General features: G+C 43.5%; 1 long non-coding RNA gene across 1 annotated transcript; it reads left to right on the forward strand.

The window, feature by feature from the left end:
- Positions 1-24,866, forward strand: LOC142475362 (uncharacterized). The gene is made up of 14 exons (XR_012790895.1): positions 1-177; positions 1,356-1,475; positions 3,602-3,705; positions 4,938-5,048; positions 7,669-7,790; positions 8,809-8,904; positions 10,348-10,451; positions 11,684-11,794; positions 15,333-15,428; positions 16,873-16,976; positions 18,209-18,319; positions 21,858-21,953; positions 23,398-23,501; positions 24,734-24,866. It is a non-coding gene; the product is annotated as an uncharacterized LOC142475362 (long non-coding RNA).
- Positions 24,867-25,311: the final 445 nt, after the last annotated feature.

Raw genomic sequence — 25,311 nt, forward strand, 5'->3', positions numbered from 1 at the left:
ATGTGGTGGTGATCTCAGCTGTTTCTCCTTCTCTCCGCTGAATCTTGCAGTCTGTGCTCCAAGCAACCCTGGGAGCATGTGCTGAGACTCACTCTCCCTGAACCTACGAGCAGTTAAGCTGTGGATATCTGCTACCACTCTGCTGGACACTTTGCTGTACACTCAGGACTGGTCTAAGTACTTTTGCTACCTATTTTGGCTTGTTAGTTATATCTGCCAATTTTTTGCTCATCTGTGTGTTTCATATCTATAGGCTTGGATCATATTACTAACTTATATAATTAACTTATTCATTTCCTTGCTTGTTAGTTATACACTAGTTTCATACAAGCACTTCACACAGGGGGCTTCAACTTAGGTAGTACTTGACCGGCCGGTCTGAGTGTTCTCATTTCCATATATTTCTTGCCTCTACACTTTATTTACACACTTTGTACTTATTACTGCAGTGTAGCATTTTTCCCCACACCTTAAGGTTCAGTTTATAACAGCTTTGTAGGTCACCACTGCTCCTCATTTTAACCATTTATGTGTATGTGATTAATAAACCTTTATTGATACAATTTGTGTATGTTAGAGTGCTATTCAGGGGATTATTTTTTTCTGTGTTAGTTTTCATATATATGTGTGTGTGTGTGTGTGTGTGTATATATGTATATATTTATGTATATATATTTGTGTGTGTGTGACCTTGGGCAAGTCACTTCATATCCTCTGTGCCTCAGGCACCAATGTCATAGATTGTAAGCTCTATGGGGCAGGGACTTGTGTCTGCAAAATGTCTCTGTATAGCGCTACGTAAAACTAGCAGCGCTTTAAAAGAACATGCTGTTATTATTATTATATATAAATGTGTATGTATTTATTTATATAGCACTATTAATGTATATAGCGTTTCACAGTAGTAATACATGTGAAAATCCTATAAATAACAAATACAAATATCAGGTCATGGGAATAAGTGATTTGGACATAAAAGTAACATTTCGGAAGTGTGGACAACTAATACATCTTGTAGATTGCCTTTACAGTGTGATGTCATTGATTCAGTAGATTGTGTGCAGACCAGGACTGCAGTACAGTGTCACTCACATGGATGACTTGCGTGGTAGAAGCTCAAGAACAAGGATGTCAAACTCCAGTCCTCGAGGGCAGCAAACAGGCCAGGTTTTCAGGATATCCCTACTGAAAACCTGGCCTGTTTGGGACCCTCGAGGACTGGAGTTTGACATGCATGCTCTAGACGGAGCACAGCTGTGGGTGGGAGGTGGATTTGCTTTGCATCAAATGGTTTGGAGCAAGGTTTATTGTATGTATTATCATAATAACAATGCAATGCTTAACTTTTATTTCAGGAGGGATGACTGCAGAACAGAAGTGAATATTGAAGCCATGTGTTCCTTTTCTTGCAAAAGAGAAAATTTGAAGGACAGTTGAACAGAATGAAAATTACTACACAGAGACAGATAAGCAATGTGTATATTTCTCATTTACCATTTAGTATTTGTCGTTTTATTGACTCCACACAATCCGGCTGCTACGGGTTTCACATTGAACATTTTCATCTCTACTCTACCCCTTCCTGTGATCTGAACCATGCAAGTTTTCATTGATTCAATACATCATGAGTAGAGTGTGGCTACAGTATGAAGTAAAGACCCAAGGACCACATCTACTACCATTCATAACAAGAACATGTGCAGTAGCGCACAGCTGCAGTTCTATGTGATTGTTATGAAAGGTTGAGGTGGTTCAATTCTATGAATCTGGAGTGGGATGGATCCTGTTTGCATCACATGGTTTCATCTAGGCCAGTAGATTATATAACTCTCAGTACAGGTTACACATGGCATCAGTATTAGTGATGTAAAGAGGAGGAAAGCTTCAATGTGGAGAACAATGCCAAGTAATGTTGAAGTTACTCCTTTTACCATTTACTTGGTCAGTCTGTACTGTCTACTCCCCACACAGCTGCTAAGGATCTTCCATTTTAAATACTTTCACCTCCTATTCTGCACTGCTTTGCTGCCCATTATTCAGAGATGCGTTCCAGTCATGTTTACCACTCTGAATCTCTCTGCAGTCATTGGTTCAGCACATCATGGGTAGAGCATGGCTACAGATACAGTCCATAGTCCATAATATTGCATTAAAACATAGAATATCACTTAATTTCCAAAAGATTCAGTGATGCTGATAATGCAGAATCTCACAACATTTCCCATCATAATGCCATAATGCACCAGAGGAAGAAATAATCCTTGCTATATCTGTACATTGTGTGACGTATTACCTCCATGACCATTGATAGCAAGTACATCTTCTGTATAGAGCGGCTGTGTTATGATGCAGTTATTGATCATCATTGACATAATCACAAGAATCTTATGCAAAGGGAAATTGTCCGCAGCGAAGTGAGATGTGTGCCTGTTTTAAGTCCTCCAGCTTAACGCCCCTACACCTCCCACTACACAGACATACTTACTTATGCATACACTGACATCTGGCATACCTACACACACCCCAGGGCCACTTCCTTCCCCTGATGTCAGGGAGAGGATGGGCATGCAGAGTGCAGTAAGTCTCCACGTTACTCTGGCCAACAGTCTTGGCCTACCCCCAGCATCTGTCACCCACAACATCTGTTCCCTCCTTGTAAAGTGCTGAACTATCTCACCTGGGTCAGTGCTATAGCTGATCACAGTGCCCGATCATGATGTCACTGTGACAGGCAGCAGTGCAGATTGACCGGTCAATCAATGCAGTGCCGCACCATATGCACTAAATGAGATTTTCGTGCCCCCTGTCAGGTTACTCCCTGGGCAGTGACCCTGCTCACCCCCTCCCCTAGTTCCACCTCTGACCACAATTATCTCTCTTGGAGAGTGTAGCAAATTGGTGTTGGTGGAATCTCACCTCTGCCATGCATGGTCACAATCTGGGCACAGGACCCAAATAGTGGGCAATGTGGCACTTCTTACAGTAGAGAATAAGTAACTATATTCTTTACTTGTGTATTGAGGACCTTATTTGCATTAAAATTCAGTCCCCATGGGACCAAGACTTTCTGGCTTACTGAACAAAGTGGAATTGTTTCGTAGAGGGTGGAGAATTGTATTTTATCTGAAATTACCCCCTCTGCACAAAATACAAACAATTATACACATACATGTACCTTGTGGAAGTTGTTGCCCTCTATCTTCCTGTGGTCTCTCCCTGTTTCTCACCGTGCCTCCTCCCATTTCCTTGCACCTCTGCGTCTCCGCATATATCCCTATACTCAGAGCCGGCTCCGGTCAGTGACATGGGATGCCCAAATATGAGCATATCCATACATGGGCATCCATGCCACTGACCGGAGCCCACTCTGTTGCGGATATGGAGAGAGACTGGGAGATTTACATCCCCTTATAATTCATATGGTGCATAGTACCGGCACGTATTGTTTTACCGTTACTGTGTACCTTCCTACTTTCACACTGGTACAGTATGTGCTGCAGTGGGACTGAGAGGGATATATTGGTAACACATAGTTATTGTTGGGGGAATTCAATCCATTTTGAAAATAGTAATGCAATGTTTTATACTTTTTTTTTTGCAGTAATGAAGAATGAAAAAGTTCTGTTAAAATTGAATTGGAGGTGAACTGGAATCATCATCAACTCTGCACCAGTGTGAATTGATGTTCTTTAATGTTCTGATAAGGTACATGCAACATCTCTTCCTCAACCCCTGCACCACTCTCTGCCTCTTGCCTCTCTCTCTCCACCTCCCTGCTAAGCGTATTAACCTATCTAATGTAATCCACATTCCATGTCTCACTTTACTCTTCACTTCTCACGTGCCCTCTGGAATGTCTGCTCTCTGACTAACAAGGTCTATTTGTACATGACCTCTTCTGCTCTCATCATCCACCACTTCTCATTCCCCTCACCCCTGTCCTACTCGATACCTCAGCTTAATTGAACTCTCTCCTCTGACATCTACCCTTATCTCTAACCTCTCCTCACTTTCTGCTTAAACTAACTATCTTGTTAACTTTTACAATGCTATCATCTCCTCCTCCTCCCTCCTCCCTCCTCCATTATATATTTATATGCCCCTTCTAGGCTCTGACACACTCATCCCTCTAAGGCCATGATTATCATGGGCACATGCTTGGTCATCCACAGTGCGTGCGAGCGATGCAGAGCCGCCTCGGACCTCAGTGCAGGGATTGCTGCATACCCCAGCATCTGTCACCCACAAACAATACACACACTAATACTCCCCACAATACACACTATAATACCTCCTCAATACTAATCTCCCCAATAATATTATAGCTCCAAACACAATATACACAACACCCTTACACAAGATACACAATCTAGTACTCTCCTCTGCACCTCTACACACAATATAATACTCCCACACACACAATATACACACTACCCTCCTACCCCCATAAAATACAACCAATAATACACACACACTTTGTGGATGTTGGGACCAGCTCCCGGCATGCACCAGTGAAAGAGAGAGGCCAGCAGAAGCTCGGAAGAACTCCCTCTCTCCATCCGTGCCTCCCTCCGTTTCCCATCTTCTCCCTGTCTGTTTCCCTCCCTTTCCTTGCATCTCCCTGCGTCTTTACGTATACCCAGTCAGTGACGGCTCTGGTCACGTGATGCCTTAATATGGGCTTATCCATATATGTTCATCCACGTCACTAATGTGATGCCCGCACTGTTGCGGAGCTGGTACTTACGACGCGCACTTATTGTTTTATCAGTACTGCGTACCTGACTCTACCGGCCTACTTTCAACACTAGTACAATAAGTGCTTCACTACGAGTGAGTGGGGAATATTGGCATCACACAGTCACTGTTGAATATGCCATTCAATCCATTTTGAAAATAGTAATGCAATGTGGTTTTGTTTTGTTTGCTTTTTGCAGTAATGAAGAATGGATAAGTTATATTAAAATTAAATTGGAGGGGAACTGGATTCAGCATTTCATCATGAACTCTGCACTTTTGAGAATTTACCTTCTTGAATGCCCTGAGAGGTACACGCAACTTTAAGACTATAATCTGCTGTGCAAGCTTTCGTGCTATACCTCCCCCTCAGGTTTTGATTTATACATTTGCTCCCTCAAGTCATGTCCTCTAATATTTGAAAGCTCTCTCCTAGCATTTTCTCTCTACCACAGAACGTCATCCCAATGTAACCTCTCTCTTGTTCTCTCTGCTTGCTGTTTCCTCACTTTTCTGTTAAACTTTTCTAATTTCTCTAACTTCCACACTCCTGCTTTTATCCACATGTTCTCCTCTTTCCTTCCCCTACCTTTGCATGTGTCTACACACTGCACCATTTGTACAGACCTCTATTGCAGCTATTTCTGCACTGCTCAATGAAAAGCACTCATGTACATCCTATTCTCTGCGCCCCCTCTCTCTGCGCCCCCTCTCTCTCTGCGCCCCCTCTCTCTCTGCGCCCCCTCTCTCTCTGCGCCCCCTCTCTCTCTGCGCCCCCTCTCTCTCTGCGCCCCCTCTCTCTCTGCGCCCCCTCTCTCTCTGCGCCCCCTCTCTCTCTGCGCCCCCTCTCTCTCTGCGCCCCCTCTCTCTCTGCGCCCCCTCTCTCTCTGCGCCCCCTCTCTCTCTGCGCCCCCTCTCTCTCTGCGCCCCCTCTCTCTCTGCACCCCCTCTCTCTCTGCACCCCCTCTCTCTGCGCCTATCTTTCTCATTCTCTCTACGTCCCTCTCTCTCTACATAGAGCTATCTCTGTCTCTCTCTACACCTATCTCTGTGTCTCCTTCTATGTTTGCTGATGTGTGGGATATCTCTTATAATCTTGAACCTGCTCATATACACATCGGGTCTCCCTGCCTCTGCCTCCCTGCTAAGAGTGTTAACCTATCTAATGTAATCCACATTCCTTTCCTTACTTTTCTCTTCCCTTCTCCTATGCCATCTGGAATGCCCGTTCTCTGACTAACAAGGCTCTAGTTGTACATGACCTCTTCTGCTCTCATCATTCACAATCAGTCATTCCCCTCACCCCATCTTACCTGTCCCACTGATTTTCCTCTGCTTAATTAAACTCTCCTCTGACATCTACTCTAACCTCTCTGCTCTCTCTCTCTCTTTCTGCTTAAACTGACAATCTTATTAACTCTTACAATGCTATCCTCTATATGCCCCTTCAAGCTCTGACACACACGTCCCTCTAACCCACACCCTTGGCTAAATTCCCAAACATGTTCATCACACTTCCACTCACTGTTCTTAATGCCTATGAAGGAAATCTCACACTTGATGTTTGATTTTTCTACAGTAAAAATGTCTCCAGTCCTGTATAAAGCTGCTCTCTGGGGCCAAACCACACTACTTTTTTTTCCACATTCATCAACACACAAATTTAATTTACGCTGTCTTTTTTCCCCTGTATTTGACTCCCTCCACTAACCTTCTTCTCACACTTGCCATCCTTCCTTCACTTCTCCTCAAGCATTTGACTACTTCAGAGGCAAGGTGGATGCCACCCACAAGGAGATTCCTTCTGTCCCTTCCCCCTTCTCTCCTTCTACCTAATTCTCCTTCTGCATTTGACTCCTTTTCTTCTCTTACAGAGCTGGAAGCTAATCATCTTCTCTTCTCCCTCTACCACATGCCCTCTAGATCGTATCCCCTCACACCTTACTGCATCTCTTAGTCCCCACTCTCACCCACATCTTCAAGTCCTCGCTATTCTCTGGCTCTTTACCCTCTTACTTTAAGCCTGTAGTGGTCACCCTTTTCTCAGAAACAACCTACACCCTATGTGCCTTACTAACTACCGCCCTATATCCCTCCTGCTGTTTGTCTCCTAATTGCTAGAATGTCAACATTCTTAAATCACATGCCCTCCTGGATCCTTTACAACCTGCCTTTCGTACAGCTCGTTCTACAGACTGTGCTTAAAGCAAATTCCCAAGGTCACTTTTCCCTACTAATCCTACTTGATCTATCTGCTGCGTTTGATGCTCTCAATCACTCTCCTCCTTCATATTCTAAACTCTCTCTTGGTATCCGTAACACAGTTCTATCCTGGTTTTCATCATAACTTTCCTGTCACACATTCTCCATCTCTGTTGCTAACATGTCTTCGTCTTCTATTGATCTGTCTGTGGGTATACATCAGGGCTCTGTTCTGAGATCTCTCTTTCTCTCTACATACTATCATTTGGTGACCTCATCAACTCTTTGTGACAATCCTATAAATAACAAATACAAATATCAGGTCATGGGAATAAGTGATTTGGACATAAAAGTAACATTTCGGAAGTGTGGACAACTAATACATCTTGTAGATTGCCTTTACAGTGTGATGTCATTGATTCAGTAGATTGTGTGCAGACCAGGACTGCAGTACAGTGTCACTCACATGGATGACTTGCGTGGTAGAAGCTCAAGAACAAGGATGTCAAACTCCAGTCCTCGAGGGCAGCAAACAGGCCAGGTTTTCAGGATATCCCTACTGAAAACCTGGCCTGTTTGGGACCCTCGAGGACTGGAGTTTGACATGCATGCTCTAGAAGGAGCACAGCTGTGGGTGGGAGGTGGATTTGCTTTGCATCAAATGGTTTGGAGCAAGGTTTATTGTATGTATTATCATAATAACAATGCAATGCTTAACTTTTATTTCAGGAGGGATGACTGCAGAACAGAAGTGAATATTGAAGCCATGTGTTCCTTTTCTTGCAAAAGAGAAAATTTGAAGGACAGTTGAAGAGAAGGAAAATTACTACACAGAGACAGATAAGCAATGTGTATATTTCTCATTTACCATTTAGTATTTGTCGTTTTATTGACTCCACACAATCCGGCTGCTACGGGTTTCACATTGAATATTTTCATCTCTACTCTACCCCTTCCTGTGATCTGAACCATGCAAGTTTTCGTTGATTCAATACATCATGAGTAGAGGGTGGCTACAGTATGAAGTAAAGACCCAAGGACCACATCTACTACCATTCATAACAAGAACATGTGCAGTAGCGCACAGCTGCAGTTCTATGTGATTGTTATGAAAGGTTGAGGTGGTTCAATTCTATGAATCTGGAGTGGGATGGATCCTGTTTGCATCATATGGTTTCATCTAGGCCAGTAGATTATATAACTCTCAGTACAGGTTACACATGGCATCAGTATTAGTGATTTAAAGAGGAGGAAAGCTTCAATGTGGAGAACAAAGCCAAGTAATGTTGAAGTTACTCCTTTTACCATTTACTTGGTCAGTCTGTACTGTCTACTCCCCACACAGCTGCTAAGGATCTTCCATTTTAAATACTTTCACCTCCTATTCTGCACTGCTTTGCTGCCCATTATTCAGAGATGCGTTCCAGTCATGTTTAGCACTCTGAATCTCTCTGCAGTCATTGGTTCAGCACATCATGGGTAGAGCATGGCTACAGATACAGCAAGCTATTATTATTTTACCGGCTGATCATCCATAATATTGCATTAAAACATAGAATATCACTTAATTTCCAAAAGATTCAGTGATGCTGATAATGCAGAATCTCACAACATTTCCCATCATAATGCCATAATGCACCAGTGGGAGAAATAATCCTTGCTATATCTGTACATTGTGTGACGTATTACCTCCATGACCATTGAGAGCAAGTACATCTTCTGTATAGAGCGGCTGTGTTATGATGCAGTTATTGATCATCATTGACATAATCACAAGAATCTTATGCAAAGGGAAATTGTCCGCAGCGAAGTGAGATTTCAGCCCCCAAACGTCTGTAATATTAATGCAATGTCTTACTTTTGTTGCAGTGAACACTGAAGAGACGGATCTACTACAACACTGTACAGGATGAGCATACGCTACAAGCAGCAAAATGATCTTGCAGTTGACAGTATGTTGTTCTGGTAATGTGCACAATTATTATTTATGGGCTACACACCACAGTGCTGGACATATTCTGTTAACTTCAACTCTACTCCTAACATGGAGATGTCTTCCTGGTGTTACTGATTCAGTACATCATATGCACAGTGTGGTTATGATATGATGGATTGATTTAATGAACCCACCAACCAATGATGACATCTGCATCATCTTCTGTAAAGTGCAGCTACAGCATGATATTATCAGCATTTGGTGCGGTATAATCAGAGGTATCTATGTGCTTTTGTGCCTGTTTTAAGTCCTCCAGCTTAACGCCCCTACACCTCCCACTACACAGGCATACTTACTTATGCATACACTGACATCTGGCATACCTACACACACCCCAGGGCCACTTCCTTCCCCTGATGTCAGGGAGAGGATGGGCATGCAGAGTGCAGTAAGTCTCCACGTTACTCTGGCCAACAGTCTTGGCCTACCTCCAGCATCTGTCACCCACAACATCTGTTCCCTCCTTGTAAAGTGCTGAACTATCTCACCTGGGTCAGTGCTATAGCTGATCACAGTGCCCGATCAGGATGTCACTGTGACAGGCAGCAGTGCAGATTGACCGGTCAATCAATGCAGTGCCGCAACATATGCACTAAATGAGATTTCCGTGCCCCCAGTCAGGTTACTCCCTGGGCAGTGACCCTGCTCACACCCTCCCCTAGTTCCACCTCTGATCACAATTATCTCTCTTGGAGAGTGTAGCAAATTGGAGTTGGGGGAATCTCACCTCTGCCATGCATGGTCACAATCTGGGCACAGGACCCAAATAGTGGGCAATGTGGCACTTCTTACAGTAGAGAATAAGTAACTTTATTCTTTACTTGTGTATTAAGGACCTTATTTGCATTAAATTCAGTCCACATGGGACCAAGACTTTCTGGCTTACTGAACAAAGTGGAATTGTTTCGTAGAGGGTGGAGAATTGTATTTTATCTGAAATTACCCCCTCTGCACAAAATACAAACAATTATACCCATACAAGTACCTTGTGGAAGTTGTTGCCCTCTATCTTCCTGTGGTCTCTCCCTGTTTCTCACCGTGCCTCCTCCCATTTCCTTGCACCTCTGCGTCTCCGCATATATCCCTATACTCAGAGCCGGCTCCGGTCAGTGACATGGGATGCCAAATATGAGCATACCCATATATGGGCATCCATGCCACTGACCGGAGCCCGCTCTGTTGCGGATATGGAGAGAGACTGGGAGATTTACATCCCCTTATAATTCATATGGTGCATAGTACCGGCACGTATTGTTTTACCGGTACTGTGTACCTTCCTACTTTCACACTGGTACAGTATATGCTGCAGTGGGACTGAGAGGGATATATTGGTAACACATAGTCATTGTTGGGGGAATTCAATCCATTTTGAAAATAGTAATGAAATGTTTTTTACTTTTCTTTTTTTTCAGTAATGAAGAATGAAACATTTCTGTTAAAATTGAATTGGAGGTGAACTGGATTCATCATCAACTCTGCACCAGTGTGAATTGATGTTCTTTAATGTTCTGATAAGGTACATGCAACATCTCTTCCTCAACCCCTGCACCACTCTCTGCCTCTTGCCTCTCTCTCTCCACCTCCCTGCTAAGCGTATTAACCCATCTAATGTAATCCACATTCCATGTCTCACTTTACTCTTCACTTCTCACGTGCCCTCTGGAATGACTGCTCTCTGACTAACAAGGTCTATTTGTACATGACCTCTTCTGCTCTCATCCACCACCTCTCATTCCCCTCACCCCTGTCCTACTCGATACCTCAGCTTAATTGAACTCTCTCCTCTGACATCTACCCTTATCTCTAACCTCTCCTCACTTTCTGCTTAAACTAACTATCTTGTTAACTTTTACAATGCTATCATCTCCTCCTCCCTCCTCCTCCTTCCTCCTCCCTCCTCCATTATATATATACCCCTTCTAGGCTCTGACACACTCATCCCTCTAAGGCCATGATTATCATGGGCACATGCTTGGTCGTCCACAGTGCGTGCGAGCGATGCAGAGCCGCCTCGGACCTCAGTGCAGGGATTGCTGCATACCCCCAGCATCTGTCACCCACAAACAATACACACACTAATACTCCCCACAATACACACTATAATACCTCCTCAATACTAATCTCCCCAATAATATTATAGCTCCAAACACAATATACACAACACCCTTACACAAGATACACAATCTAGTACTCTCCTCTGCACCTCTACACACAATATAATACTCCCACACACACAATATACACACTACCCTCCTACCCCCATAAAATACAACCAATAATACACACACACTTTGTGGATGTTGGGACCAGCTCCCGGCATGCACCAGTGAAAGAGAGAGGCCCGCAGAAGCTCGGAAGAACTCCCTCCATCCGTGCCTTCCTCCGTTTCACATCTTCTCCCTGTCTCTCTCCCTCCCTTTCCTTGCATCTCCCTGCGTCTTTACGTATACCCAGTCAGTGACGGCTCTGGTCACGTGATGCCTTAATATGGGCTTATCCATATATGTTCATCCACGTCACTAATGTGATGCCCGCACTGTTGCGGAGCTGGTACTTACGACGGGCACTTATTGTTTTATCAGTACTGCGTACCTGACTCTACCGGCCTACTTTCAACACTAGTACAATATGTGCTTCACTACGAGTGAGTGGGGAATATTGGCATCACACAGTCACTGTTGAATATGCCATTCAATCCATTTTGAAAATAGTAATGCAATGTGGTTTTGTTTTGTTTGCTTTTTGCAGTAATGAAGAATGGAAAAGTTATATTAAAATTAAATTGGAGGGGGACTAGATTCAGCATTTCATCATGAACTCTGCACTTGTGAGAATTTAACTTCTTGAATACCCTGACAGGTACACGCAACATTAAGACTATAATCTGCTGTGCAAGCTTTCGTGCTATACCTCCCCCTCAGGTTTTGATTTATACATTTGCTCCCTCAATTCATGTCCTCTAATATTTGAAAGCTCTCTCCTAGCATTTTCTCTTTACCACAGAACGTCATCCCAATGTAACCTCTCTCTTGTTCTTTCTGCTTGCTGTTTCCTCACTCCTCTGTTAAACTTTTCTAATTTCTCTAACTTCCACACTCCTGCTTTTATCCACATGTTCTCCTCTTTCCTTCCCCTACCTTTGCATGTGTCTACACACTGCACCATTTGTACAGACCTCTATTGCAGCTATTTCTGCACTGCTCAATGAAAAGCACTCTTTAATATCCTATTCTCTGTGCCCCCTCTCTCTGCGCCCCCTCTTTTGGCGCCTCCTCTCTCTGCGCCCCCTCTCTCTGCGCCTATCTGTCTCATTCTCTCTACGTCCCTCTCTCTCTACATAGAGCTATCTCTGTCTCTCTCTACACCTATCTCTGTGTCTCCTTCTATGTTTGCTGATGTGTGGGATATCTCTTATAATCTTGAACCTGCTCATATACACATCGGGCCTCCCTGCCTCTGCCTCCCTGCTAAGAGTGTTAACCTATCTAATGTAATCCACATTCCTTTCCTTACTTTTCTCTTCCCTTCTCCTATGCCATCTGGAATGTCCGTTCTCTGACTAACAAGGCTCTAGTTGTACATGACCTCTTCTGCTCTCATCATTCACAATCAGTCATTCCCCTCACCCCATCTTACCTGTCCCACTGATTTGCCTCTGCTTAATTAAACTCTCCTCTGACATCTACTCTAACCTCTCTGCTCTCTCTCTCTTTCCGCTTAAACTAACAATCTTATTAACTCTTACAATGCTATCCTCCTATCTATATGCCCCCTCTAGGCTCTGACACACTTGTCCCTCTAGCCCACACCCTTGGCTAAATTCCCAAACATGTTCATCACACTTCCACTCGCTGTTCTTAATGCCTATGAAGGAAATCACACAATTGATATTTGATTTTTCTACAGTAAAAATGTCTCCAGTCCTGTATAAAGCTGCTCTCTGGGGCCAAACCACACTACTTTTTTTTCACATTCATCAACACTCAAATTTAATTTACGCTGTCTTTTTTTCCCTGTATTTGACTCCCTCCACTAACCTTCTCCTCACACTTGCCATCCTTCCTTCACTTCTCCTCAAGCATTTGACTACTTCAGAGGCAAGGTGGATGCCACCCACAAGGAGATTCCTTCTGTCCCTTCCCCCTTCTCTCCTTCTACCTAATTCTCCTTCTGCATTTGACTCCTTTTCTTCTCTTACAGAGCTGGAAGCTAATCATCTTCTCTTCTCCCTCTACCACATGCCCTCTAGATCGTATCCCCTCACACCTTACTGCATCTCTTAGTCCCCACTCTCACCCACATCTTCAATTCCTCCCTATTCTCTGGCTCTTTACCCTCTTACTTTAAGCCTGTAGTGGTCACCCTTTTCTCAGAAACAACCTACACCCTATGTGCCTTACTAACTACCGCCCTGTATCCCTCCTGCTGTTTGTCTCCTAATTGCTAGAATGTCAACATTCTTAAATCACATTCCCTCCTGGATCCTTTACAACCTGCCTTTCGTACAGCTCGTTCTACAGACTGTGCTTAATGCAAATTCCCAAGGTCACTTTTCCCTACTAATCCTACTTGATCTATCTGCTGCGTTTGATGCTCTCAATCACTCTCCTCCTTCATATTCTAAACTCTCTCTTGGTATCCGTAACACAGTTCTATCCTGGTTTTCATCATAACTTTCCTGTCACACATTCTCCATCTCTGTTGCTAACATGTCTTCGTCTTCTATTGATCTGTCTGTGGGTATACATCAGGGCTCTGTTCTGAGATCTCTCTTTCTCTCTACATACTATCATTTGGTGACCTCATCAACTCTTTGTGACAATCCTATAAATAACAAATACAAATATCAGGTCATGGGAATAAGTGATTTGGACATAAAAGTAACATTTCGGAAGTGTGGACAACTAATACATCTTGTAGATTGCCTTTACAGTGTGATGTCATTGATTCAGTAGATTGTGTGCAGACCAGGACTGCAGTACAGTGTCACTCACATGGATGACTTGCGTGGTAGAAGCTCAAGAACAAGGATGTCAAACTCCAGTCCTCGAGGGCAGCAAACAGGCCAGGTTTTCAGGATATCCCTACTGAAAACCTGGCCTGTTTGGGACCCTCGAGGACTGGAGTTTGACATGCATGCTCTAGAAGGAGCACAGCTGTGGGTGGGAGGTGGATTTGCTTTGCATCAAATGGTTTGGAGCAAGGTTTATTGTATGTATTATCATAATAACAATGCAATGCTTAACTTTTATTTCAGGAGGGATGACTGCAGAACAGAAGTGAATATTGAAGCCATGTGTTCCTTTTCTTGCAAAAGAGAAAATTTGAAGGACAGTTGAAGAGAAGGAAAATTACTACACAGAGACAGATAAGCAATGTGTATATTTCTCATTTACCATTTAGTATTTGTCGTTTTATTGACTCCACACAATCCGGCTGCTACGGGTTTCACATTGAATATTTTCATCTCTACTCTACCCCTTCCTGTGATCTGAACCATGCAAGTTTTCGTTGATTCAATACATCATGAGTAGAGGGTGGCTACAGTATGAAGTAAAGACCCAAGGACCACATCTACTACCATTCATAACAAGAACATGTGCAGTAGCGCACAGCTGCAGTTCTATGTGATTGTTATGAAAGGTTGAGGTGGTTCAATTCTATGAATCTGGAGTGGGATGGATCCTGTTTGCATCATATGGTTTCATCTAGGCCAGTAGATTATATAACTCTCAGTACAGGTTACACATGGCATCAGTATTAGTGATTTAAAGAGGAGGAAAGCTTCAATGTGGAGAACAAAGCCAAGTAATGTTGAAGTTACTCCTTTTACCATTTACTTGGTCAGTCTGTACTGTCTACTCCCCACACAGCTGCTAAGGATCTTCCATTTTAAATACTTTCACCTCCTATTCTGCACTGCTTTGCTGCCCATTATTCAGAGATGCGTTCCAGTCATGTTTAGCACTCTGAATCTCTCTGCAGTCATTGGTTCAGCACATCATGGGTAGAGCATGGCTACAGATACAGCAAGCTATTATTATTTTACCGGCTGATCATCCATAATATTGCATTAAAACATAGAATATCACTTAATTTCCAAAAGATTCAGTGATGCTGATAATGCAGAATCTCACAACATTTCCCATCATAATGCCATAATGCACCAGTGGGAGAAATAATCCTTGCTATATCTGTACATTGTGTGACGTATTACCTCCATGACCATTGAGAGCAAGTACATCTTCTGTATAGAGCGGCTGTGTTATGATGCAGTTATTGATCATCATTGACATAATCACAAGAATCTTATGCAAAGGGAAATTGTCCGCAGCGAAGTGAGATTTCAGCCCCCAAACGTCTGTAATATTAATGCAATGTCTTACTTTTGTTGCAGTGAACACTGAAGAGACGGATCTACTACAACACTGTACAGGATGAGCATACGCTACAAGCAGCAAAATGATCTTGCAGTTGACAGTATGTTGTTCTGGTAATGTGCACAATTATTATTTATGGGCTACACACCACAGTGCTGGACATATTCTGTTAACTTCAACTCTACTCCTAACATGGAGATGTCTTCCTGGTGTTACTGATTCAGTACATCATATGCACAGTGTGGTTATGATATGATGGATTGATTTAATGAACCCACCAACCAATGATGACATCTGCATCATCTTCTGTAAAGTGCAGCTACAGCATGATATTATCAGCATTTGGTGCGGTATAATCAGAGGTATCTATGTGCTTTTGTGCCTGTTTTAAGTCCTCCAGCTTAACGCCCCTACACCTCCCACTACACAGGCATACTTACTTATGCATACACTGACATCTGGCATACCTACACACACCCCAGGGCCACTTCCTTCCCCTGATGTCAGGGAGAGGATGGGCATGCAGAGTGCAGTAAGTCTCCACGTTACTCTGGCCAACAGTCTTGGCCTACCTCCAGCATCTGTCACCCACAACATCTGTTCCCTCCTTGTAAAGTGCTGAACTATCTCACCTGGGTCAGTGCTATAGCTGATCACAGTGCCCGATCAGGATGTCACTGTGACAGGCAGCAGTGCAGATTGACCGGTCAATCAATGCAGTGCCGCAACATATGCACTAAATGAGATTTCCGTGCCCCCAGTCAGGTTACTCCCTGGGCAGTGACCCTGCTCACACCCTCCCCTAGTTCCACCTCTGATCACAATTATCTCTCTTGGAGAGTGTAGCAAATTGGAGTTGGGGGAATCTCACCTCTGCCATGCATGGTCACAATCTGGGCACAGGACCCAAATAGTGGGCAATGTGGCACTTCTTACAGTAGAGAATAAGTAACTTTATTCTTTACTTGTGTATTAAGGACCTTATTTGCATTAAATTCAGTCCACATGGGACCAAGACTTTCTGGCTTACTGAACAAAGTGGAATTGTTTCGTAGAGGGTGGAGAATTGTATTTTATCTGAAATTACCCCCTCTGCACAAAATACAAACAATTATACCCATACAAGTACCTTGTGGAAGTTGTTGCCCTCTATCTTCCTGTGGTCTCTCCCTGTTTCTCACCGTGCCTCCTCCCATTTCCTTGCACCTCTGCGTCTCCGCATATATCCCTATACTCAGAGCCGGCTCCGGTCAGTGACATGGGATGCCCAAATATGAGCATACCCATATATGGGCATCCATGCCACTGACCGGAGCCCGCTCTGTTGCGGATATGGAGAGAGACTGGGAGATTTACATCCCCTTATAATTCATATGGTGCATAGTACCGGCACGTATTGTTTTACCGGTACTGTGTACCTTCCTACTTTCACACTGGTACAGTATATGCTGCAGTGGGACTGAGAGGGATATATTGGTAACACATAGTCATTGTTGGGGGAATTCAATCCATTTTGAAAATAGTAATGAAATGTTTTTTACTTTTCTTTTTTTTCAGTAATGAAGAATGAAACATTTCTGTTAAAATTGAATTGGAGGTGAACTGGATTCATCATCAACTCTGCACCAGTGTGAATTGATGTTCTTTAATGTTCTGATAAGGTACATGCAACATCTCTTCCTCAACCCCTGCACCACTCTCTGCCTCTTGCCTCTCTCTCTCCACCTCCCTGCTAAGCGTATTAACCCATCTAATGTAATCCACATTCCATGTCTCACTTTACTCTTCACTTCTCACGTGCCCTCTGGAATGACTGCTCTCTGACTAACAACGTCTATTTGTACATGACCTCTTCTGCTCTCATCCACCACCTCTCATTCCCCTCACCCCTGTCCTACTCGATACCTCAGCTTAATTGAACTCTCTCCTCTGACATCTACCCTTATCTCTAACCTCTCCTCACTTTCTGCTTAAACTAACTATCTTGTTAACTTTTACAATGCTATCATCTCCTCCTCCCTCCTCCTCCTTCCTCCTCCCTCCTCCATTATATATATACCCCTTCTAGGCTCTGACACACTCATCCCTCTAAGGCCATGATTATCATGGGCACATGCTTGGTCGTCCACAGTGCGTGCGAGCGATGCAGAGCCGCCTCGGACCTCAGTGCAGGGATTGCTGCATACCCCCAGCATCTGTCACCCACAAACAATACACACACTAATACTCCCCACAATACACACTATAATACCTCCTCAATACTAATCTCCCCAATAATATTATAGCTCCAAACACAATATACACAACACCCTTACACAAGATACACAATCTAGTACTCTCCTCTGCACCTCTACACACAATATAATACTCCCACACACACAATATACACACTACCCTCCTACCCCCATAAAATACAACCAATAATACACACACACTTTGTGGATGTTGGGACCAGCTCCCGGCATGCACCAGTGAAAGAGAGAGGCCCGCAGAAGCTCGGAAGAACTCCCTCCATCCGTGCCTTCCTCCGTTTCACATCTTCTCCCTGTCTCTCTCCCTCCCTTTCCTTGCATCTCCCTGCGTCTTTACGTATACCCAGTCAGTGACGGCTCTGGTCACGTGATGCCTTAATATGGGCTTATCCATATATGTTCATCCACGTCACTAATGTGATGCCCGCACTGTTGCGGAGCTGGTACTTACGACGGGCACTTATTGTTTTATCAGTACTGCGTACCTGACTCTACCGGCCTACTTTCAACACTAGTACAATATGTGCTTCACTACGAGTGAGTGGGGAATATTGGCATCACACAGTCACTGTTGAATATGCCATTCAATCCATTTTGAAAATAGTAATGCAATGTGGTTTTGTTTTGTTTGCTTTTTGCAGTAATGAAGAATGGAAAAGTTATATTAAAATTAAATTGGAGGGGGACTAGATTCAGCATTTCATCATGAACTCTGCACTTGTGAGAATTTAACTTCTTGAATACCCTGACAGGTACACGCAACATTAAGACTATAATCTGCTGTGCAAGCTTTCGTGCTATACCTCCCCCTCAGGTTTTGATTTATACATTTGCTCCCTCAATTCATGTCCTCTAATATTTGAAAGCTCTCTCCTAGCATTTTCTCTTTACCACAGAACGTCATCCCAATGTAACCTCTCTCTTGTTCTTTCTGCTTGCTGTTTCCTCACTCCTCTGTTAAACTTTTCTAATTTCTCTAACTTCCACACTCCTGCTTTTATCCACATGTTCTCCTCTTTCCTTCCCCTACCTTTGCATGTGTCTACACACTGCACCATTTGTACAGACCTCTATTGCAGCTATTTCTGCACTGCTCAATGAAAAGCACTCTTTAATATCCTATTCTCTGTGCCCCCTCTCTCTGCGCCCCCTCTTTTGGCGCCTCCTCTCTCTGCGCCCCCTCTCTCTGCGCCTATCTGTCTCATTCTCTCTACGTCCCTCTCTCTCTACATAGAGCTATCTCTGTCTCTCTCTACACCTATCTCTGTGTCTCCTTCTATGTTTGCTGATGTGTGGGATATCTCTTATAATCTTGAACCTGCTCATATACACATCGGGCCTCCCTGCCTCTGCCTCCCTGCTAAGAGTGTTAACCTATCTAATGTAATCCACATTCCTTTCCTTACTTTTCTCTTCCCTTCTCCTATGCCATCTGGAATGTCCGTTCTCTGACTAACAAGGCTCTAGTTGTACATGACCTCTTCTGCTCTCATCATTCACAATCAGTCATTCCCCTCACCCCATCTTACCTGTCCCACTGATTTGCCTCTGCTTAATTAAACTCTCCTCTGACATCTACTCTAACCTCTCTGCTCTCTCTCTCTTTCCGCTTAAACTAACAATCTTATTAACTCTTACAATGCTATCCTCCTATCTATATGCCCCCTCTAGGCTCTGACACACTTGTCCCTCTAGCCCACACCCTTGGCTAAATTCCCAAACATGTTCATCACACTTCCACTCGCTGTTCTTAATGCCTATGAAGGAAATCACACAATTGATATTTGATTTTTCTACAGTAAAAATGTCTCCAGTCCTGTATAAAGCTGCTCTCTGGGGCCAAACCACACTACTTTTTTTTCACATTCATCAACACTCAAATTTAATTTACGCTGTCTTTTTTCCCCTGTATTTGACTCCCTCCACTAACCTTCTCCTCACACTTGCCATCCTTCCTTCACTTCTCCTCAAGCATTTGACTACTTCAGAGGCAAGGTGGATGCCACCCACAAGGAGATTCCTTCTGTCCCTTCCCCCTTCTCTCCTTCTACCTAATTCTCCTTCTGCATTTGACTCCTTTTCTTCTCTTACAGAGCTGGAAGCTAATCATCTTCTCTTCTCCCTCTACCACATGCCCTCTAGATCGTATCCCCTCACACCTTACTGCATCTCTTAGTCCCCACTCTCACCCACATCTTCAATTCCTCCCTATTCTCTGGCTCTTTACCCTCTTACTTTAAGCCTGTAGTGGTCACCCTTTTCTCAGAAACAACCTACACCCTATGTGCCTTACTAACTACCGCCCTGTATCCCTCCTGCTGTTTGTCTCCTAATTGCTAGAATGTCAACATTCTTAAATCACATGCCCTCCTGGATCCTTTACAACCTGCCATTCGTACAGCTCGTTCTACAGACTGTGCTTAAAGCAAATTCCCAAGGTCACTTTTCCCTACTAATCCTACTTGATCTATCTGCTGCGTTTGATGCTCTCAATCACTCTCCTCCTTCATATTCTAAACTCTCTCTTGGTATCCGTAACACAGTTCTATCCTGGTTTTCATCATAACTTTCCTGTCACACATTCTCCATCTCTGTTGCTAACATGTCTTCGTCTTCTATTGATCTGTCTGTGGGTATACATCAGGGCTCTGTTCTGAGATCTCTCTTTCTCTCTACATACTATCATTTGGTGACCTCATCAACTCTTTGTGACAATCCTATAAATAACAAATACAAATATCAGGTCATGGGAATAAGTGATTTGGACATAAAAGTAACATTTCGGAAGTGTGGACAACTAATACATCTTGTAGATTGCCTTTACAGTGTGATGTCATTGATTCAGTAGATTGTGTGCAGACCAGGACTGCAGTACAGTGTCACTCACATGGATGACTTGCGTGGTAGAAGCTCAAGAACAAGGATGTCAAACTCCAGTCCTCGAGGGCAGCAAACAGGCCAGGTTTTCAGGATATCCCTACTGAAAACCTGGCCTGTTTGGGACCCTCGAGGACTGGAGTTTGACATGCATGCTCTAGAAGGAGCACAGCTGTGGGTGGGAGGTGGATTTGCTTTGCATCAAATGGTTTGGAGCAAGGTTTATTGTATGTATTATCATAATAACAATGCAATGCTTAACTTTTATTTCAGGAGGGATGACTGCAGAACAGAAGTGAATATTGAAGCCATGTGTTCCTTTTCTTGCAAAAGAGAAAATTTGAAGGACAGTTGAAGAGAAGGAAAATTACTACACAGAGACAGATAAGCAATGTGTATATTTCTCATTTACCATTTAGTATTTGTCGTTTTATTGACTCCACACAATCCGGCTGCTACGGGTTTCACATTGAATATTTTCATCTCTACTCTACCCCTTCCTGTGATCTGAACCATGCAAGTTTTCGTTGATTCAATACATCATGAGTAGAGGGTGGCTACAGTATGAAGTAAAGACCCAAGGACCACATCTACTACCATTCATAACAAGAACATGTGCAGTAGCGCACAGCTGCAGTTCTATGTGATTGTTATGAAAGATTGAGGTGGTTCAATTCTATGAATCTGGAGTGGGATGGATCCTGTTTGCATCATATGGTTTCATCTAGGCCAGTAGATTATATAACTCTCAGTACAGGTTACACATGGCATCAGTATTAGTGATTTAAAGAGGAGGAAAGCTTCAATGTGGAGAACAAAGCCAAGTAATGTTGAAGTTACTCCTTTTACCATTTACTTGGTCAGTCTGTACTGTCTACTCCCCACACAGCTGCTAAGGATCTTCCATTTTAAATACTTTCACCTCCTATTCTGCACTGCTTTGCTGCCCATTATTCAGAGATGCGTTCCAGTCATGTTTACCACTCTGAATCTCTCTGCAGTCATTGGTTCAGCACATCATGGGTAGAGCATGGCTACAGATACAGCAAGCTATTATTATTTTACCGGCTGATCATCCATAATATTGCATTAAAACATAGAATATCACTTAATTTCCAAAAGATTCAGTGATGCTGATAATGCAGAATCTCACAACATTTCCCATCATAATGCCATAATGCACCAGTGGGAGAAATAATCCTTGCTATATCTGTACATTGTGTGACGTATTACCTCCATGACCATTGAGAGCAAGTACATCTTCTGTATAGAGCGGCTGTGTTATGATGCAGTTATTGATCATCATTGACATAATCACAAGAATCTTATGCAAAGGGAAATTGTCCGCAGCGAAGTGAGATTTCAGCCCCCAAACGTCTGTAATATTAATGCAATGTCTTACTTTTGTTGCAGTGAACACTGAAGAGACGGATCTACTACAACACTGTACAGGATGAGCATACGCTACAAGCAGCAAAATGATCTTGCAGTTGACAGTATGTTGTTCTGGTAATGTGCACAATTATTATTTATGGGCTACACACCACAGTGCTGGACATATTCTGTTAACTTCAACTCTACTCCTAACATGGAGATGTCTTCCTGGTGTTACTGATTCAGTACATCATATGCACAGTGTGGTTATGATATGATGGATTGATTTAATGAACCCACCAACCAATGATGACATCTGCATCATCTTCTGTAAAGTGCAGCTACAGCATGATATTATCAGCATTTGGTGCGGTATAATCAGAGGTATCTATGTGCTTTTGTGCCTGTTTTAAGTCCTCCAGCTTAACGCCCCTACACCTCCCACTACACAGGCATACTTACTTATGCATACACTGACATCTGGCATACCTACACACACCCCAGGGCCACTTCCTTCCCCTGATGTCAGGGAGAGGATGGGCATGCAGAGTGCAGTAAGTCTCCACGTTACTCTGGCCAACAGTCTTGGCCTACCTCCAGCATCTGTCACCCACAACATCTGTTCCCTCCTTGTAAAGTGCTGAACTATCTCACCTGGGTCAGTGCTATAGCTGATCACAGTGCCCGATCAGGATGTCACTGTGACAGGCAGCAGTGCAGATTGACCGGTCAATCAATGCAGTGCCGCAACATATGCACTAAATGAGATTTCCGTGCCCCCAGTCAGGTTACTCCCTGGGCAGTGACCCTGCTCACACCCTCCCCTAGTTCCACCTCTGATCACAATTATCTCTCTTGGAGAGTGTAGCAAATTGGAGTTGGGGGAATCTCACCTCTGCCATGCATGGTCACAATCTGGGCACAGGACCCAAATAGTGGGCAATGTGGCACTTCTTACAGTAGAGAATAAGTAACTTTATTCTTTACTTATGTATTAAGGACCTTATTTGCATTAAATTCAGTCCACATGGGACCAAGACTTTCTGGCTTACTGAACAAAGTGGAATTGTTTCGTAGAGGGTGGAGAATTGTATTTTATCTGAAATTACCCCCTCTGCACAAAATACAAACAATTATACCCATACAAGTACCTTGTGGAAGTTGTTGCCCTCTATCTTCCTGTGGTCTCTCCCTGTTTCTCACCGTGCCTCCTCCCATTTCCTTGCACCTCTGCGTCTCCGCATATATCCCTATACTCAGAGCCGGCTCCGGTCAGTGACATGGGATGCCCAAATATGAGCATACCCATATATGGGCATCCATGCCACTGACCGGAGCCCGCTCTGTTGCGGATATGGAGAGAGACTGGGAGATTTACATCCCCTTATAATTCATATGGTGCATAGTACCGGCACGTATTGTTTTACCGGTACTGTGTACCTTCCTACTTTCACACTGGTACAGTATATGCTGCAGTGGGACTGAGAGGGATATATTGGTAACACATAGTCATTGTTGGGGGAATTCAATCCATTTTGAAAATAGTAATGAAATGTTTTTTACTTTTCTTTTTTTTCAGTAATGAAGAATGAAACATTTCTGTTAAAATTGAATTGGAGGTGAACTGGATTCATCATCAACTCTGCACCAGTGTGAATTGATGTTCTTTAATGTTCTGATAAGGTACATGCAACATCTCTTCCTCAACCCCTGCACCACTCTCTGCCTCTTGCCTCTCTCTCTCCACCTCCCTGCTAAGCGTATTAACCCATCTAATGTAATCCACATTCCATGTCTCACTTTACTCTTCACTTCTCACGTGCCCTCTGGAATGACTGCTCTCTGACTAACAAGGTCTATTTGTACATGACCTCTTCTGCTCTCATCCACCACCTCTCATTCCCCTCACCCCTGTCCTACTCGATACCTCAGCTTAATTGAACTCTCTCCTCTGACATCTACCCTTATCTCTAACCTCTCCTCACTTTCTGCTTAAACTAACTATCTTGTTAACTTTTACAATGCTATCATCTCCTCCTCCCTCCTCCTCCTTCCTCCTCCCTCCTCCATTATATATATACCCCTTCTAGGCTCTGACACACTCATCCCTCTAAGGCCATGATTATCATGGGCACATGCTTGGTCGTCCACAGTGCGTGCGAGCGATGCAGAGCCGCCTCGGACCTCAGTGCAGGGATTGCTGCATACCCCCAGCATCTGTCACCCACAAACAATACACACACTAATACTCCCCACAATACACACTATAATACCTCCTCAATACTAATCTCCCCAATAATATTATAGCTCCAAACACAATATACACAACACCCTTACACAAGATACACAATCTAGTACTCTCCTCTGCACCTCTACACACAATATAATACTCCCACACACACAATATACACACTACCCTCCTACCCCCATAAAATACAACCAATAATACACACACACTTTGTGGATGTTGGGACCAGCTCCCGGCATGCACCAGTGAAAGAGAGAGGCCCGCAGAAGCTCGGAAGAACTCCCTCCATCCGTGCCTTCCTCCGTTTCACATCTTCTCCCTGTCTCTCTCCCTCCCTTTCCTTGCATCTCCCTGCGTCTTTACGTATACCCAGTCAGTGACGGCTCTGGTCACGTGATGCCTTAATATGGGCTTATCCATATATGTTCATCCACGTCACTAATGTGATGCCCGCACTGTTGCGGAGCTGGTACTTACGACGGGCACTTATTGTTTTATCAGTACTGCGTACCTGACTCTACCGGCCTACTTTCAACACTAGTACAATATGTGCTTCACTACGAGTGAGTGGGGAATATTGGCATCACACAGTCACTGTTGAATATGCCATTCAATCCATTTTGAAAATAGTAATGCAATGTGGTTTTGTTTTGTTTGCTTTTTGCAGTAATGAAGAATGGAAAAGTTATATTAAAATTAAATTGGAGGGGGACTAGATTCAGCATTTCATCATGAACTCTGCACTTGTGAGAATTTAACTTCTTGAATACCCTGACAGTTACACGCAACATTAAGACTATAATCTGCTGTGCAAGCTTTCGTGCTATACCTCCCCCTCAGGTTTTGATTTATACATTTGCTCCCTCAATTCATGTCCTCTAATATTTGAAAGCTCTCTCCTAGCATTTTCTCTTTACCACAGAACGTCATCCCAATGTAACCTCTCTCTTGTTCTTTCTGCTTGCTGTTTCCTCACTCCTCTGTTAAACTTTTCTAATTTCTCTAACTTCCACACTCCTGCTTTTATCCACATGTTCTCCTCTTTCCTTCCCCTACCTTTGCATGTGTCTACACACTGCACCATTTGTACAGACCTCTATTGCAGCTATTTCTGCACTGCTCAATGAAAAGCACTCATGTACATCCTATTCTCTGCGCCCCCTCTCTCTGCGCCTCCTCTCTCTGCGCCTCCTCTCTCTGCGCCTATCTGTCTCATTCTCTCTACGTCCCTCTCTCTCTACATAG

The sequence above is a fragment of the Ascaphus truei genome, unplaced genomic scaffold (genome assembly GCF_040206685.1).
Source record: "Ascaphus truei isolate aAscTru1 unplaced genomic scaffold, aAscTru1.hap1 HAP1_SCAFFOLD_1190, whole genome shotgun sequence".
Classification (NCBI taxonomy): domain Eukaryota; kingdom Metazoa; phylum Chordata; class Amphibia; order Anura; family Ascaphidae; genus Ascaphus; species Ascaphus truei.